The 17888-nt window shown below is 44.0% G+C and overlaps 1 protein-coding gene across 5 annotated transcripts in view; it reads left to right on the forward strand.

The window, feature by feature from the left end:
• IQSEC3 (IQ motif and Sec7 domain ArfGEF 3) overlaps positions 1 to 17888 on the forward strand; it is a 103155-nt gene that overhangs the window by 45747 nt on the left and 39520 nt on the right. The window lies entirely within an intron of this gene.

Below are 17888 nucleotides of genomic sequence, written 5' to 3' on the forward strand. Positions count from 1 at the left end.
CCAGCCTCCATCTTATTTCTGATCAGCTCCCTTAGTTTGTAACATTTTCTTATCCTATGAGGCTGTCATTCCCACAGTGCCTTAAGCACTAGGTGAATTTTTGTCATGCTCATGTGTCATATTTTCTTTTTCCAGCCTAGTGACTCCCAAAGACCCTACCCATTCCTTGAGCCTCAGTTCACCTGCCCTCTGTGTACTGGGAACCACCAAATTTCTCACCTGGGATTTGGCATGTAAATCAAAGAGAAAATGATCATTTATTCCATTAATTTAACAACTTGGAAAATTGCATCCAAAGATGCAGAAAGTCAGAAGTGGAGACGAGTGACACTGACCCATTGACCCAGCATGTTGCATCTGGGCTTCCAGTTGAGGGCCCTCTCATACTGCTCTATGCTGTCCTTTTTATGTCACCTAGACCGTCTTTTTCAGCTTGTCCCACTCTGTAGGTCCCCTGCTTTCCTTACTTTCTTTACACAGCTTTCTCTTTACCATTTCTAATGCCCCTAGGCTAGACCCTAGTAGCAGACTGAGCCTGTCTGTGTGTGACGCACTATTCTGTGTAGAGACAGACATGGTTAAAGCCACCATGGCTGTTTGAAGACAAAATATTCAAGAAGTCTTTTGCTTTTTGAAAGAGAGCAGCATTTATATGCGATCCCTGTATGAGGTGGTGTCAGGTGAGAAGAATATTCCTGCTTCCCACACTGTGCCACTGGAAAGGCAGAGAACATGCGGGACTATTGAGATCAGTGGTCAGCTTTGTGTTGGCCAGACCACACCTCCTAGCCTCCACTAGGTCCTGCAGTCTTCCATGGGCACCCTTCATTCCTGAAGTTACATATACACTGCAGTGAGGAGGGCAAGAGAAATGCAGAGCAGGAAAACCACAGGGTCACCATGGAGCTCACGTCTGTAGCTGATAGCTGTGCTGCTCTGGAATAACTCAATACACCGCTGAGAGAAGCTCATCAGATCATTTACAGAGCCCATCACCCTGCTCAGATCATGAGCAGGCTCCCTGTTGAACCAAGGCAGAACAAAAGTCAATCAAGACTGAAATATGTGGGTCAGAGAGCCTGAATAGGCAATCAGTTCCTGGGTGAGCCAGGAATATCCCTAAATACGCTCATCAGGACTCCCGATGGGAGAGCCTGGGACACAGGAGCTCCCTGTACAGCTCTCCTGAGCACCGCTGAAGGGACAACCAGTCACAAGTGGTGCTTTGGTGAATTTGATAAACCAGCTTGGGTTTATTCTTTCTTTTCTCCCTCCATGATCAAGTGTTTCCCTAAATGAGATAAATCCTGTCAGAACTGATGCCACTAATAACCATCAACCGTCTAGTTTTAATTAGAGTTTGCTTCATTAATGCCCCAACTCCTCTCTGCACAGCAGATTAAATAATGTACTTGCAGCTCATTTACACAAACCCCCAAACTGCAGGGCTGAGCTGCAATCCTTTAATTAAACAGCCCGGCTGATCCCTACCACTGCCTCGGCTCATCAGTCTAAGCCGATTAAAGAGAATAGGGACTAATAAAGAGCATAAACAGGGAAGTGACTCTCGTCTCTTCAAGGGACTTGGAGACTCCAGCAGTGATCGGCTGCTGTCTCCTCCTCTGCCAGGAGCATTTCCTCAGCCCTCATCACTTCCTTCTGGGACCTGCGAGAACAGCCCTGCTTCAGGGAGAACCCAGCCTCATCTCGGGCGACAGAGGGAACACGGGCAGCAGGGAAGGCGAACATAAAGACAGGTATCTAGTTCAAGGCAGTAAGAGGAGCGATTGCCTGACTGCAGGACAGAGCAGTGAGAGCAGCGACACAGCTTTGGTGGGGCAGAACGAAAAGAAAACAGTAGGGTCAGTTGTTGTGATCAGCCTGGGAAAAAGGTTTGGTTCTGCTTGTGTTTTCTGATGGTCATTGTCCATTGTTCTTGTGTGGTCTTCCCTGGGGTTTGTCCTACTATGTTTCTGAATCTTTCTTTGCTACCCATCCAGCTGAAAAGGCCTTGGCTTCACCTGGGTGGGAATGACTGGGAGCAGATTGGTGTCTAACTGCTCAGAAGAAGCCAACTTGATGAGGCAGTTGTGATCATTCCCACCCATACCGTTCAGCTTTGCTTCACTGACTGCCACAAACATTGCTCTCCGCCTTCTCCCCTCCGGTGCGTGAATTCATTATTGAGGGATGGGGGTGGAGCTGAGTGTCACAGTCCCATGAGTTTAGCAATGTGAATATCCCACCTTGCTGTGCTGGCTTGCACCAGTGGTCAGCAAGACTGGTGCTGCGGGCCAGGAGCTTTAGGAGACAGATTTGATGCAACATCTTCTGCCCCCAGGAAGCCCAGAGCCAAAATACAGTATGTGGTGATGGCAGCAGCAGGCAGGTTCCTGTTGCTGAGCTCTGCTTAGGGCTTCCCCGTTTCCAAGTATAGTGCAAACCCTGGACAAGAACCACCACTTTCTACAATGGATCTGTACTCTACTGGCTTCATGATCATAGCCCATCTTTCAGGTTGGGCTTCCACTGGGGATGCCAAAGATCAGGCTGAGTGGAGTGAGGAGACTCCATGAAGGCAGTAGGAGCTAACCCTGCTCCTTTGCTGAGGTGCTGATTAGACTGTGATTTAGCCAAACCCTATAATTTCATAAAGCAACTGCTCTTTTTCTTGCTGGCTTCTGCCTGTTAACGGCAGGGTTTCATTCTAGGGATTTGAATAGCCTAGTAATTGCATTTCCCGCTTCTCCCAGTCTCACAGTGGAGACTGGCATCCCAGAACAATGACCTTAAAATGTGTCCAGCAGCAGCCCAGCTCTAACAGGATTACATACCATTTGCCTTTGTGTGAGGTAATAGGGCTGAGATGAGAAAGATTTGTTTCTATTAGAGTAATGAGAGGAAATGATGGAGTCACAATTGGAGGGAACAGTATATTCATTCATTTGCCTTTCATAGGCTTTTCGGAGCCTGCCTCTGGCTTGCCTGTGATGCTGAATAGGAAATCAGCAGAAAATCACCTCTGCTCCAGTGGTGAGAAAAGTTCTACATAAAACATTAAGCACCTGGGGCAGGTCCACTTTGGCAGTGGTCATGGGGATGACACGGGGGTGCTGAATGATCTTGTCACAGAGGAGAATAGATGGGATCCAAGTATAATTGTGCGAAGGGCAGGATCAGACCTCAGATAACTCTTTGGGAAGGGATGATGCTTCACCTGTGTATTTGTGAGAGAGATGGTCCTTCCTACCTGGAAGAAGAGCAGGTAAGACCTGACCTGCTTTTAAGGCAAAGGAGGCAAAGAGTCCTCCCAGTCAGGGTTCTAAGGATTGTCGTGTAGAAGGGCTTGGATGTGGACTGAGCAGGAGAGTTAGGGTCTGAAATGTCCATGGAAAAGTTGAGCTGGCTCTACTCACATTTGCACATAATATTTTCTCATGAGATGTAACTTTCCAGTATGGAGAGTGCTGCTTAGTTCAGGGCTGAAATATGATCAGTACAACTGGCAAGTGTTTGCTTCATGATTATGGACCAATTAAGTTGTAACTCAATATAGTTTAAACTTCAAACAGCTGTGTACTCATTTCTAAAGTGCCTTCTGCATTAGTCACCGTCACAAATTGGTTACTGCCTGGCATCACAGCACCCATTAGTGGCAAGGAGACATGTAAGCCATTGGCTACATCCCCAAGCCAGCCTTCCCTGCATTTCTGGTGAAACTCCCTCTTGCCCGGTTTCTGACTTACCAAAGTACTCAAGTGGAATAACCTTGTCCTTGCTGGAAGAGGAATGATGTTTGTTGCTCCATTGTTGTATGTGGGAGGGTGAAAAGTGGATGGACAGATATTGGACAGTTCTTTGAAATCAAACCTTCAAACACCTTTTTTTCCAACTGAGCTGCATGACAGTATGCTACCCCTTAAAAAGCACACAGTTAAAAACAAAATCTGATTTCCTTTACTTCTGGAAGTCTGCTGTCTCTGACTCTTCATATACCTGTATCTGAACTCTGTTCAGAGAGAGAACTTGCATTCGTTCTGTGTCCTATGAAGTCATACTAGAAGACATTGGCACAAAAGAGCCGTGCATATTATCCACTGAACTGTCACAGCATCATGTCTTTCTTTGACTCCACCCTGCTGTAGCCCAGGAGCATTTTTCCTCTCAGAATAGCTCTTACTTTGCCCTTGGGTCATGCTAGATGCTCCACCAGTCAAATCCTCCTAAGAAAGCCACAAGATTGTATTTGGTTTACAAATGCAGTAACCCCTAAGACTGAGGCCCGTGAAGTTGATAGGAACTGACCTGTTCTCCAAGTCAATTGTCCTTTTTAGATACCACTGAAGCATCTTGAAAACAAAACCAACCAACCAAAAAAAACCCCAACAAACAACCAAACAAACAACAAAAAAAACACAAAAACAAACAACAAAACAAAACAACAAACAAAAAAACCCATACAACTTGAGTTTGGTGGGGAATGATTTTCCACCACTATCTGTCACTCTATAGCCATTACAGAAGAACAGATGAGCTGCACATTATGACTGACCCTGTGAAAGACTGACCTTGCCTAACACAAAGAAAGCAAATCCAGTTCATGAAATGGGAAATTGGCCTTTTTGGTTTAGGATTGCTGGCAGGATATTGGTGGCAGGATATTGGATATATAAGCTGGAGGTCAGTGCTTCCTCTCATCTCAGAGGTACTCAGTAGCTGTGGCCCAGGTGTGAAGCACGATAATGATTCTAGTCTGTATCACATCAGATCTATAACCTACCACATGAAACAGCACAATAACTCTGACTAATTGGCCCCCAGCTTGCTGTGTCAAATGCAAGCTCCCAGAATTAGTGGAACACGGGGGCTGAATTCTCCTCTGATTCTTAATGGAGAATACTTCAGGTCAGGCTTACAGCACCTGGACACACCAGTGTAAAGCAAGCCTTCACAACCGTGGTCTGTGCCTTGTGTGCTCTGAGGATAAGAGACTTTGTATACAACGCTCTTCAGCCTGACTTTCATTCATGCTGAAGCTATGCACAGCACTGTTTTTGAAAACACACAGAAGTTTGAGCAACATTTCTGCTTTGTTAGCACATCCCGTTTGTGCTTCTTTTCTCATTTCTGTTCCTTATTGAGGTCACAGGCATGAAGAGAGGATTTTTTCTGCTTCTTAACAGCTCATCTACTTCTTATTCTTTCCTCCCTGTAGACTTAATAATCCTCTGTTCAAGATATTACAACTGGAGTTTGTGGAGATGCTGCAAACAGGCAGGGATGGGTCAGCAAAGTTCATATAAATATTCCCTAGGCTCACAGTTGTCTGAGTTTTGATTTCAGTTTGACACAGAGGTGTGGGCCAGGAGTAATGTCTGGACCCAGATCAGAACTCCTTCTAAGCCTGAGAGTGAGTAGATCCTTTCTTTTTATGAGTGTTTTGTACAGTCAGAACAAGCAGCTTTAATTGCTTTGTAGAGACCTAGGTCCAGAACCACAAAGGTATTTAGTGCATGTAGATTTAGGGGAAATGTTGAAACACAATTATAAGCAAAAGATTGTTTTAGAGAACGTCCCTAACATCATAGTTACCAACAACCTTGGGAATCTCTTTCAGGGAAGTATAGTTGGCAATTCTGGTACATGACCTGGGAGGAATGGCTCTTTCTGGAAGCATTTAAAGAAACAGGAGGTGAGTTTCAGATGCAGTGGCTCAGTCCTGTAAAGGAGATTTACCAGGATGGAACATTTTTGTACTATCTTCCAAGCAGATGTTTCTCTGCTTCTTCTCTCCAACAGCTGGTGCAACCACTTTCAGGCAAATTTGGAGAACGTGAGGGTGGGGAGTTAAAGTGAGGAATAGATGGGCTCTTCAACAGGAAAAAAAAAAACTCTGGCAGCAGTTGGGACATTTCTGTCACGTTGGTTGCTTTATTTGACCTCTGTCAACACTTTCCTTAAGGAAGAAAGAAGATGGCAGGAGAAAGGTCAAAGGAAACCAGTCTGAAGTATCCTGTTTTGAAACTGCAAAGATACCACTCAGACACGTGTTTGCTGAGAGCCTGAGGCTGTATCCAGCCATTTCCAGGCCCCTTGCTTCTGTTGCCTATGTGGATCCTGCTCTAAAGGAATTCAGACTTGGATTTAAGTACTCTTCTCCTGCATGTAACAGCACTTTCTATTTCTTGGGCCACAAGAGTGGTAATGTCAGTGAGAGGTGATCATAGCCAAACCCTGCAGTTGTGGGAGCTACTTTCACCAGCTATTTAAGTGGTGTTTAAGCTATTAAGCCATCAGTTTGTTGCTTTAGTATTGGGTGATTTACTTGTGACTTGCAGATGAACCTCATGTTCTCTCCCCTGTGTTGCAAAGAATTCCCTGTCCACAACATGGCAACTTCTCAGTACCAGTGGAATGCAACATTAACACCTTCTGTATCCTGTGCTTTCTGTGTGATAATGCCACAGCGCTGCCTGAGAAGAAGCAATGGCAGCTTTGGAAATAGTCCTGTATCTAGCACTGAAAAATGGGCACAGACGGTTGATAAAGTCATAGCAGATGGACTGTGGTGGAACTAACACAATTCATTCTAATCCCCTACTGGTATCAACTGACCTTTTCTGCATCAATCAGTATCCTGTCCCCACCCCTAAAATTGGTCCATTCCAGATCTTTTGTGAACGAAGGTGCATTCTCTGGAACTCAACAGGTGGTTTCTGTGGACCCTCTGTCCACACACTTCTTCATGGCTTACAAGGCAGAGAGAGAGGTGGGGCAAATACGTATTGAGAAATCGGCAAAGTGATGAGAAAGAAGCCATTGAGAAAGAAAGGGAGACATACTTAGCTTAAGAACAAAAGCAGTGCTGCTGAAAGCAAAGGGGATGGCAACCATGCCACACGGAGAAGGAGAACAAAAGAAGAGAGGATAGCAGAAAAAGCAGAAAGTTAAAAAACGACGTAGATGAAAGAAGAAATTGGAGGGAACCAGAACATAAGAACAGAAGACAATGAGCAAGTCCTTTGACCAGAATATTCCTATTCATGCCAATATTCTTTGGCAGTGACAGGAATGAGGCTCTTTTTATCACACATTTTCTTGCAGTGTGATGTCAAACCAAGGGGCTGTTGTCTTTTCTGTGCTCGACAATACTAACTCACTCTTGTGCAGGTTCATCTTTGGCCATCCGCATGGGGTAGGTCCTGTGTTTGAATACAATAAGCTCTCCTACTGGAAACATATGACTATGCTCCAGAGTTCCTTCTTCTGCCTGGCAGGCTTGCAGATCCTCCAGGAAGAACTGAGGAGTCTGAGAGGCCAAAGAGGAGCACACTGTACGGCTGCTCAAATCACTTAATAGAATATCCTGAGTTGGAAGGGACCCACAAGGATCATCAAATCTAACTCCTGGGTCCACACAGGACCACCCAAAAATCAGACCCTATGTTTGAGTGCAATGCCCAAGTACTTCTTGAACTCCAGCAAACTTGGTGCCATGACCACTGCCCTGGGGAGCCTGTCCCAGTGCCTGACCACCGTCTTGGTGAAGAACCTTTTCCTAATATCCAGTCAGAACCTCCACTGTTGCAGCTTCATGCTGCTTTGGGTTCTGAAAATAGCTGGATAGCTGAGGGAGAGGGGGTAAAAATGATAGAAGATTTTGGAACTGTCCCTGTTCAAAACTGCAGAAGAGCTGGGGTCCACCGCATCTTCTGTGAGGAAAGATCATCCTGAAAAAAAGCATTAAGACATAAACAGGAGTTGAGACTGAGTGATATTTGGGTGCTTAATCCCCTCATGCTCCATTCAGAGATTGTGGATGCAGAATCTGGATGGGGCCTAGAAGGTGAAGTGTAGTGCAAGGATACTGCTAGTAGGGTGGAAGGAGCAGAGTATGGGATAAAGACAGCAGCAAGCAGGCCTTCCCACCAGTACATGTCCTAAAAATGGAAATGCCTAGCCCATTTCCTAAAGCCTTCCACTCAAACCTTTTCTCATTGCTGTACATGGTAACTTGCCATTGTACTGGCTAGATGGAAAGTTAGTGCAGAGGGGAAACAAAGGAGAGAGGCAGGACTAATGGCTAGAGGGAATTTTGTAAGCTGTCTAATAAGGGTATTGAGGATACAACATTAGAGTGGACAAGACTTACCTTTTCTTTTTCGGTTCCCAGAGCTTTTTGCATAAGCATGCAGTACTACCGCAGCAAGCCTGCCTTAGGAACTGCCAATATGCTATATAAGAGCAAGTAGAAGTGCTGTTCAATTCTGGGTTAATTTTATAGATTTAGGTCTCACTTCCCATGAGAGTTGAATTTACTCTCCTGGATATCTGAAGTCAAGTCATTAAGAGGGTATGTAGGTTACTTAGTCCATACCTAGTGGTCCTGCTTTTCAAGGCTGTCAAGTTTACACAAATGTCATCGAGGTGAGATGTAAGTTAAAGACCAGTTTGCATATCTGCAAATTAGGCTCTTTTCTTTCTAGATTGAGGAACCTGACTCTGGCCACTCAGTCTGGAAATTTACTCTAACAACTTATAACTATGTCTCGTTGGTAATTTGGTTCTTTCCATATACAGTTTGCAACGCTCTCCCACAGGGAGCTATATTTGCCTGGTGATAAGAACTGTGTGTCACCTTTTTCATGTCCCATACTGGTAAGTTGCTGCTTTCCCATAAATAGGTTATGCTGCTGTTATTATTGCCTGTGTATCTGGGTTGACTGCAATCTCTCTCATCCCAGCTGTTGAGGAAAGAGGGAAAATGAGGATAGGCTGCTGTGTGTACATGTTGCTGGTACTCTTCTGCACATCTTCTTGGGTGAGTGGCAAAATATAACAGATGCCTGTAATTTCCCAAGTTACACTAATGCGAGAGTAGAAGGTCAAGATGCACAGAAATTGATTGTGCAGAGATGCATTGTGAAAATTATTGCTGTGCTGTTATAGCACAACTGGATTTGATAAGCATATTATGGGTTGTCTTAAAAATATAGCATACAGGGCTACATCCTCCATTGACTTTGGTGCAGTCCACTGGTGTAACACCATTCAGCACCAGCCATGGTTCTACTCAACAAAACAATAGGATTGACTGTGTCAAGACAAAGTCCTGTGTTTCTTAACTATCTTGTTCCAAAACATTCATGTCTGAGTACAAAGTATAGAGATGGGAAACATTTTATTCCTCATAGGGAAGAAAAGTTGAAGTGGCCCTGGAGGAATCTGAGTTTGTATGTCCAGATGTGTAAGTTGCTAAGACATTCTCTTTTCCAAATAGGAATGAAAAAAGATACAAAAGGGATTAAGGCCTCAGGAAAGAGAAGTCACATAAAGAGGATCAGGGTGTGAATGAAGCAGCAGTGACACAGTAGGTTAGAATATGGGAAAGTGGAGCTTTGTGCCTGCTGCACAAGACTGTGATGATAGTCATTGGTTGGGGAAAGGGGGAAGGATTACTAACCAAGCTGTTTTTATCATGGTATAAGCCAACCCCAAGCTATAAGCCAACCCCAAACCCCAGATCTGAACACACTGGAAAAGTTAAAATCTGGATCAAATCTGCTTTCCTGAAGCTGATGAATAATGTTTTGAGTATCTGTATGGAGGATGGTGGTCTGAGTCTGTGTCACTCTTTATGTTGAGGAGGACAGCTGGGCTTCCTTCTCGTCAGTCTGACACAAACAATGGCCTTCTACTGGGTTGTGGTGATCACAAAAGCTGAGATATTTGAGAACAGCCACAAAATGTATCTGGGTTACACGAAAGTCTTGTGAATCGTCTCCCTCACTGCCTTCAGTAGGCAGTGACCCCAGTCCCTTAGGAAAGAGCCCAGAGGGGCAGTCCATCCCTGGGGGTCTGTCACAACAGGTGGAAAAAGAAAACCACGGAAGCCATTGCCTAGGTCTAGAAATCCCAAGAGCTGTGTGCCTGACCTGACAGGTAGCTGGAATAGGAGAGCAGTGGGCTGAGGGGATATGCAAGGTTTCCTTCCCTCGTAGAGGCTCTGCTGCCTCCCAGCCCTGAATTCATCTCATTTTAGCAGTGAAATTCTATCTTCTGCATGATTGCACCGGCAGGCTTTTGTCAGCGAATTTGGTGATGTTCAAACCTGCCTCAGGGATGAGGAGCCAAGAGATCTGAGTCGAAGTGGCAGAAAGACTGCTGCTGAGAAGCCAAGTCTCTCTTTCCCGGGGTGCTGAGCGGGCAGTTACACTAATGCAGGATGCCATCTGTTTTTTCCTCCTCTAAAAGGTCGTGTTTACCAAACATTGCGGAGGCAACAGAGGTCTGGGGTTAAAGTAAAAGTAATTAAACCATGTAGGGCTGGGGCCTCCTGTGCCTTCAGTGTCCATTTGGTGCTTTTCACACCTCAGTAGTAAGTACAGGTGCCCTGTTTGACTCAGCCACAGGTAACCCCTCTGCAGTGACAGTCTGTGGGACCTCCTCCCAATCCAACCTTCAGAGACAGCACTGAAGCCACCACCTAGGGTGTCAAGCACCAAGGTGTGGTGGGCAGCTGGGGAAAAGGGGCTGTACTTTCTAGGCTGAGTCCTGTGCTTCTGCGGCTGGTGAAATAGCAGATGCGGCTGGGAAGGGAGAAGGAAAGAGAAGTATGTTGGAGAGGTGGCCCAAGTTTCATTCTGAGGTGTCACCCAGACAGGCATAGGAGCTATACGAAAAAAATATATATATATATGTGAGAACAGTACCACCTGGCATGGCTGGCCTTGCACCATACATACCACCTCTTGTTCAGTGGGAGCTGCCTTAGATGTTCCAAGTCACTGTCTGCAGTAGCCTGTCTGTCTGAAGAAACAGAGATGCTAGTCCTCAGGTGGCTGAAGCTGGTCACAGAGAGCCTGCCCCTCAGACAGGCAGCCCACCCACCTTGATACCTGAACAATCATCTTTGCACCACAAGGGCAGGGAGTGCATCAGGAAAGTTTAGCTGCTACACTACTCTTCTGTAGCAATAGACACAACAACACAACAACGTGGAAGTTACCCAGTACATGGGTATCACGTTTAAATATCGAATCTGAAGTGGGGGCCTTGATTTTGGCACATCGGACCCTGTGGAAGTTTGAGACATTTGTTAGTATTATTACATATTCCACCTGCTTAATATACATCTTGCCAAAACCACTTTAAGCAATGTTGAAAAGATGTTGCCAGTTTCAGTCCATGCTAAAAGATGTTAAATTTAATTCATTTCCAATATATTAAGCATACTGTACTGTCAAGTCTGTTTTACAGGTGTGTGTGCCAGCCTTTTTATGAAACAAGTAATGTATTCTGGGATGGGTAATGAGCTTGGTTAATTATCATTAATTCCTCTTGGGTAAAACTAGTGTGAGAAGATGGCTTGGTGCCACTGCTTTGCAAGGTGTTACGTGAATGTAGACAAAATCAGAATCTTGTTCCTATTTTGGTCTGTGTTGGGGGAGACCGTCTGAGAAAGCTGCAGCTCGGCTGGCAGGGGATGATTTGCCAAGATCAAGTTCCAAGTTCCCTGCCTCTCTGGCAGGAGACACTTCTGCCTTCCATCATTTTCAGCATGCTCCCAGAGAGCATTGCCTCCAAGTCACCCTAAAACCTGAACTTAAAAGCAAATCAAAAGCAATTCTTCTGCACTCAGACACCCAGCATGTCAGAAATCTCTGAACCTTGAAAAGATCCCATAATATATTACCAAGCCTGTCTCAGCCATTTTTCATTGAATTCTGATCAACCCATTCACCATATGTTATGGGTGTCCTCAGGGAACACTGAAATGAAATAAACTGAAAAGGCACTTTGGACCCTGCTAAGTCAGCAACTGTGTGTTTTTTTTTCTTTTTTTTTTTTTTTTTTCCTGAGGAGGGAGAGGAGAGAGAACAGGGGAAATGCTGAAATGTCTTAAGACAGAGTGAGATTAGTTTCTTGCAGACTTGGGGTCTGGACTCCTCTCTGCATATGTTAATGACCTCTTTTTCTAATACTCCATATGGTATTTTCTAAAGGTTTACATTCTGACATCTCTGAAACTTTGAAGTCTCATATGGCTCTCAGGTCATGGTAATACTAATCAATTACAGCACTTCAGAGCAGCATATATGCATTAACTAAATGATCCTTGTAAAAGGCTCTGTGAAATGGATTCATAAATTGTTGTGGCCCTTCGCAACTGGTCCACCTAGTCTTTGCCTCAGTTACAGGGCAGAGTGATGCACACTGACCCTGAATACCATGGAGGAGGTGCTACAAATGTGAAACAGCAATGTAGTCTTTTCCCAGAGTGCCAGAGAGACTCAAAGAGGAGTTGAGATCAGCCCTTGTAGTACTTTAGTAGCACCTCACAGCTATAGCTTCCTCTTACCCAATTAGCTGGACCTTCTTTCATCACCACTGTACCTGCCAACAGGGCATCTGAGCATCCTCTTCCTGAGTGACTGGTTTCTTACATCTCTAGTGAAGTCCAGGAGAGCCCTTGCTATTTCTGTTACTTTGTTATTGCTCTTATTTAGCTGCAGTATTTTTCCTTGTTGTAGGAGAGCAGGAGAAAAGAGATGTCCTTTGTGTCTTGACCACATGGGAGCTGTATAGCTATGGAGTGAATGGTCAGTGAGAAAGTTCAGTTCTAATTTCTTACAGGTCTAACATTACTGGCCTTGAGAACAGCAGTTCTCTTGGCCCTACAGTCCTGTTTAGTCACTCAGCTATCTGTAAATATATTTCTGAGAAATTTGAAAATTACTCTCAGACTGCAAAATTTTTCTAATATTTGACAGCAAGGGCAAAGGAATGTAATGTCTGGAGCACCCAAATTCTGTGTTCCTGCTTATGGGAAATTTAGCTTGAAATTGTCCTGAAACATTTGGGGACAGTGGGCTGCATGTTCTTTCTCAAGTATGGGAATGTTTAAACCTGGCGGTCAGGATCCAATGAATAACCATGGTTCAGCTCCAAAGCTGGCAGTTTGAAGCACAGATCCTTGCCAAGCTGGAAATATATGTTTCCCACAGCAAGGAGCTGGTGAGGAGAATGCAAGGAAGTGCAGCTTCTTGATCTGTGAGAACTGAAAAGCAGTCAGATGTCTCCCAGGACACAGTATGATACAACAGCTCTGTACGGACACAGGGAGCTGAAACTACTAGGAACAGGCTGGTGGGAATCTCTGGCTTAGTAGTCTGTTATTACTGATTTGAGCTAGTATCAGTGATTTTTCATCTATCATCTCTCTATGATGATACATTCTTCTCTCAGTGTATTCATTATAAAAAACTTTCCTGAGAAATCTGTACCTAGAAGCCAAATCCCAGTAGTCTCATTTACCTGTTCTAGACACTAACAAAAATATGTATGGGTGCTCAGCTGAATTGTCTCAGTGAGAGCTTTTTCACTATCCTGTTTTCTTGAAAGAAGATTCATCCCAGGACCCTGATATCCCTGTTTTGAAATGTGGTTTATGCCAGACTAGCTGTTCCATTTCATTTAAGACCTGAATCAGATTGTCTGTAGTCACCATCTTTGTTAACAAAACTGGTTTCTGTCTGCATCAGGAGTATACAAGTCAGCAGTGTAAAAGGAGGAGATAACTGAAACAATTGAGAGAGATTTTCTACAGCCGATGAAATCTATTTGTAATAATGACTAAGCTAGTTGCTGTGGGTCATAAAAGTCATATAGGAACATTCAGAAAGAAGAGAACAGCTGAATTTTTAGTCTTCCTTTTTTACCTGATTGCAAGTGATTTACATTGATATTACCACTTTTGATCAAACAGAATTCAAAGACATTACAAATCTTCTCTACCTGATTGCATGATGCGCAGAAAATTGCTTCATTTATCATGCAAGAGTAGCTGTAAAAAATGTGGAAGACAGTGGTATATGATACTTTAGGACAGCAAGTAAAGAACACTGATTACAGCTGAAACTACAGGGGTGATGCTGGGATACAGAACTAAATTAACCTAGTTGGAGTTTGGCCAGGACATTGGGATTCACACCTTAGACTCTGCATGGGATTTTTAATTATTACAAGTGGTTAGAAAAAAATCTAATACAAGAAACCAAATGTGCAATAGGACCATTCCTCTCCTTCATCACACAGCTAGAGCATTTGATTGCTCACTGGGCAAGGGAAAGCAGCTATATCCACATAATTTGCTTAATAACATTTTTTCCAGAGATCTTCCATAATATACTGTCTGTCATTATTCATTTTCTTACTGTTATTTTTGTTGTTGTTACTATGATTACAATAGCCTGTGAGCCTTCACTTATTAATAAAAACTTCTCTACCAATGCAGTTCAACCGTGTCACTCAGGACAGTGGCAAAAAATCGGGATCATTAAGGTTTAAGCCTGTATTTCACTGCAGTATTAGTCTGGATCTTTAGAAGTGTATTTTGTCTCTCCCATATGGGGGCCTCATCCATTGCTGTTAACATGCTAACATTCAGGCAGCTAAACAAAATCCATTTCTTGTAAGTCACTGAATTTTCACAGATCAAGCTGAAATTTCCCAGGTTTGGTCTTTTACCTGAAGGTGAAGTAGGATTGTCTGTTTCTTTGGAGCTTTTTTTCCCCACTAAATAAAAATGGTTCCGCCATTTTTTTTCACAAAAGAGCATGTAGACAGTATTCCCACTTCAGCATGAGTATTTGCTATTGCTTTCTGAACAGCACAACAGCCAAACCAGCAGGGGGTTAAAAAGTTTATAGTTAGCATAAAAATATCTAGCTGAAAAATGCCTTTGAGTGCTTCAGTGGAATCTGATTTTGATTTGACCGAGTTTTGACCCTCAGAAAATTCCACACATAAGTGCAATGCATTCTGTATGGGTGTATTCACTGGGCTCAGCGCATGCACAGAAGAGGAAGACAAGGTTATATGTGTACGTGTGGTTAGCTTACATTCTTATCTTAGCCAAGTGTCTTCAGGGGGTGCTTCAGCTATGCATTGTAAGTGGGAGCACTGAGGCTGGTGGTGCTTCTCACGCACTTCTAACCGAATGCATGCACTTAGTGGTTGCAGTTTAGGGCCCTCCTCTGTCTTGAGGAACACCTCGGTAGTCTAATGAGGTCCAAGAGGGTTAAAGAGGTTCTGAGAATTTTGGATTGGGCCGACATCCTCTGTCTGACTGGGCACGGTAAGGATCAGGTTGGTGAAAGTAACTAGAGTCAGCGATCTCTGGGTAGGTCCACAGTGACAAGGCAGGTCCAAGGTCAGGCTGGGGAGTCAGCCTCCAGGTCAGAGTCCAGATCAAGCAGTTCCATGGCCGTGGAAAGAGGAAGGCTGTGGTGGGGCTGGAGGCCAGCACTCTTATGGTGCTGCTAGTGCAGGGAGCAATGGCCCTGGGCTGGCTGTAATAGGGTCCTGGGTCAGGGGATATTGTTGGGGGTCCAGGTGAGGCTGATGAGGCCCTTAAAGTCTGATAGTGCACTAAGAGCCCTGACAAGGCTTTCCTAAGAGCCTGGGAAATGTTCTTCTCTGGAGGTACTTAAGAGTTGACTGGAGAAGTCCCAGATCAACCACACATCTTTGAAAATGAACCCATTTTGAGCGGACAGTGAAGTAGAGACGTCATGACTTACTTCTCTTCCAGCCCTGATTATTCCGTGATTCTATAAAGCCTACTGTTTTGTTCTATGTTAGCTGGGCATATAGGATAACCTGTTACTATGGATGTTACTCAGACTCTAAACTGTGCGCGACAGAAAAGCAAGCAGGCAGCATACACTGGAGGTGACACACAGCCTCACAGAGCAATGACACCAGAGGTGACGTACAGCTTCACAGAGCAATGGGCCCGAATGCTGCAAAATCTTATGCACACACTTCATGTTCTACCATGAGCAGTCTTATGGCAGTTAGTGGAAGCTCTCAGAAAAATACAGTTAAGCACATATGTGAGTGTTTAAAGGACTATCATGTCAGGGAATATTTGCTGGCATTTACAGTCCATTCATGCTCCCAGACAAGTCAGCTAACTCTTTAGCCCACTGCCTCAGGCTCTGACCTGCCCTTAAGACAGCACACTGCACTGTGGCCTTGACTCAGAAAAGCAATTTGGGGTACATGGCTTGCTGAAACAGAGCTCGTCAATCTAGCTGAACTTGCTTTGTAGGACACAATCCAGTTCCCACTGAAGTAGCTGTGTGGGTTTTGGCATGCATTTCAAAGAAAACATGATCAAATCCATGTTCACCTGGTCATCCCTTGAGCTAAGGGCAAAAATTACTGCCCTGCTGGCTAAAAGGAAAGCAGAAGAACAGAAGCATCCAATGAAGGTGTTACAGTGAGAACTGTAAGGTGAAAGTCTATAAATGTTTCCTGAAATGTGTATGGACATAGAAGGAGTTAGAAATGGGAAGTTAGTTTACATGTACATCTTCAGGTTTAGAAAAAAACATGTTGAATTATATGGTACCAGGAATACAACAGGAAAATATTTTATAAGGTATGTAACCCTACAGAACAGTTTTATGCTTCATTTTAATGGAGACATTCCCTGATTGGTGAATGTACAGCTATGTCATCTTAATGTTCTTTGACCAAGTTGGTTATATAGGATTAATGTAAGAGATTGGTTTATTTGAATTTATTTTTTAAGTCTGATTGGTGACTACATGCATGCATATGAAAGGAGAAGCTTTCTACTTTTAAATCCTACCTTCTTAGTTCTGAAGTTGTGGTACTGTGTTTGACTCATCACATTTAGAGTCCTTATAGAAACTTTCTAGAGTCCTTATAGAATATTTCTAAATATGACTGTTAAATTGCCATTGAAGATAACAAACTTCATTTTAAAGTAACAGTAAGTATTCAAAAGTGCTCCTAGGCTTACGAGGTAAAGTCTACTTAGAAGACTTGTGCTCTTAAGAGCTCACAGCACTTTTGCAAATGAGTCTTAAATGCTTCTAAGTAATTTGGGCACTATAGAAAATCATATCTAATTTCCCCGATTTTGCTCTGACATCAACACCAATCATAAAACGATTTGATATCTAGGTGACAGGGGAACTGATCATACATGGAGCAAATCCAAGAGAAAGAAATATGATTTAGAAGTGAATTGAATAATGTAATCGTGTTTAAATATGGAAGGCAGTACACATCTTCGGTTTCAATGGAATTAAATGCATTGGCTCTGCAGCAATTATTTCCAAACTCAATGTTGCTATCGACTAAGTGCTCATCCCTTGGAAAACAGCGGAGCTGTATCCGGTGTACACTGTGCAGCAAAGTCCAGAGTTCATGCGGGCTAGCCTGCCCACTCTGGGAAATCGTAAATTATTCATCTGTAGCCACTGGAAGGAGACTGACATAGCAACAAACAAACACTCCCATAGTTCAAGCAGCCCCCCAAAGTCTTGTTTGAAATTGGATGATTTCAGAAAACATTTGGCAAGAGAGGTTAACAACAAACTTCCTCGGTACTTCAACGGATTGGGTATATGCTAATCCCATCCTGTTCAGAGCGACGTCAGCCCTCTTAAAGTGCAGTGCTGTCAAGCCTGGTTCCATACAATTACTGCCGTGGCTGACAGCAGAAAAGGGTGTTTTGCTTCCTCCACAAGACCTCGGTGGCACAGCAATCTGTCCTGTGGCTCGGAAAGAAACGGCTTCTTTTATGGAAGCTCTGCAGCCTGCTATGGCTGTGTTGCAGAGTTGCTTTAAAGAGTCAGGACCTTAGGGCTGGCCGGCTGGCTCTGCTGCAGTGTTATACTCTCAGCTCTCCAAGAGTTTCTCTGGAAATTCTGTAGCATTCAGCTGTCCTCACACAGTTTCTCACATGCCCACAGAAGCTCCAGGGGAAGGCTGGATCCTTGGGATCCAGGCTCCATACCAGATGAGCCTCTGGGGTGCACAGGGAGATAGCAAGCAGTAGGCAGCAG

This window comes from Anser anser, assembly GCF_964211835.1.
Source record: "Anser anser genome assembly, chromosome: 1".
In the NCBI taxonomy this organism is placed as follows: Eukaryota; Metazoa; Chordata; class Aves; order Anseriformes; family Anatidae; genus Anser; species Anser anser.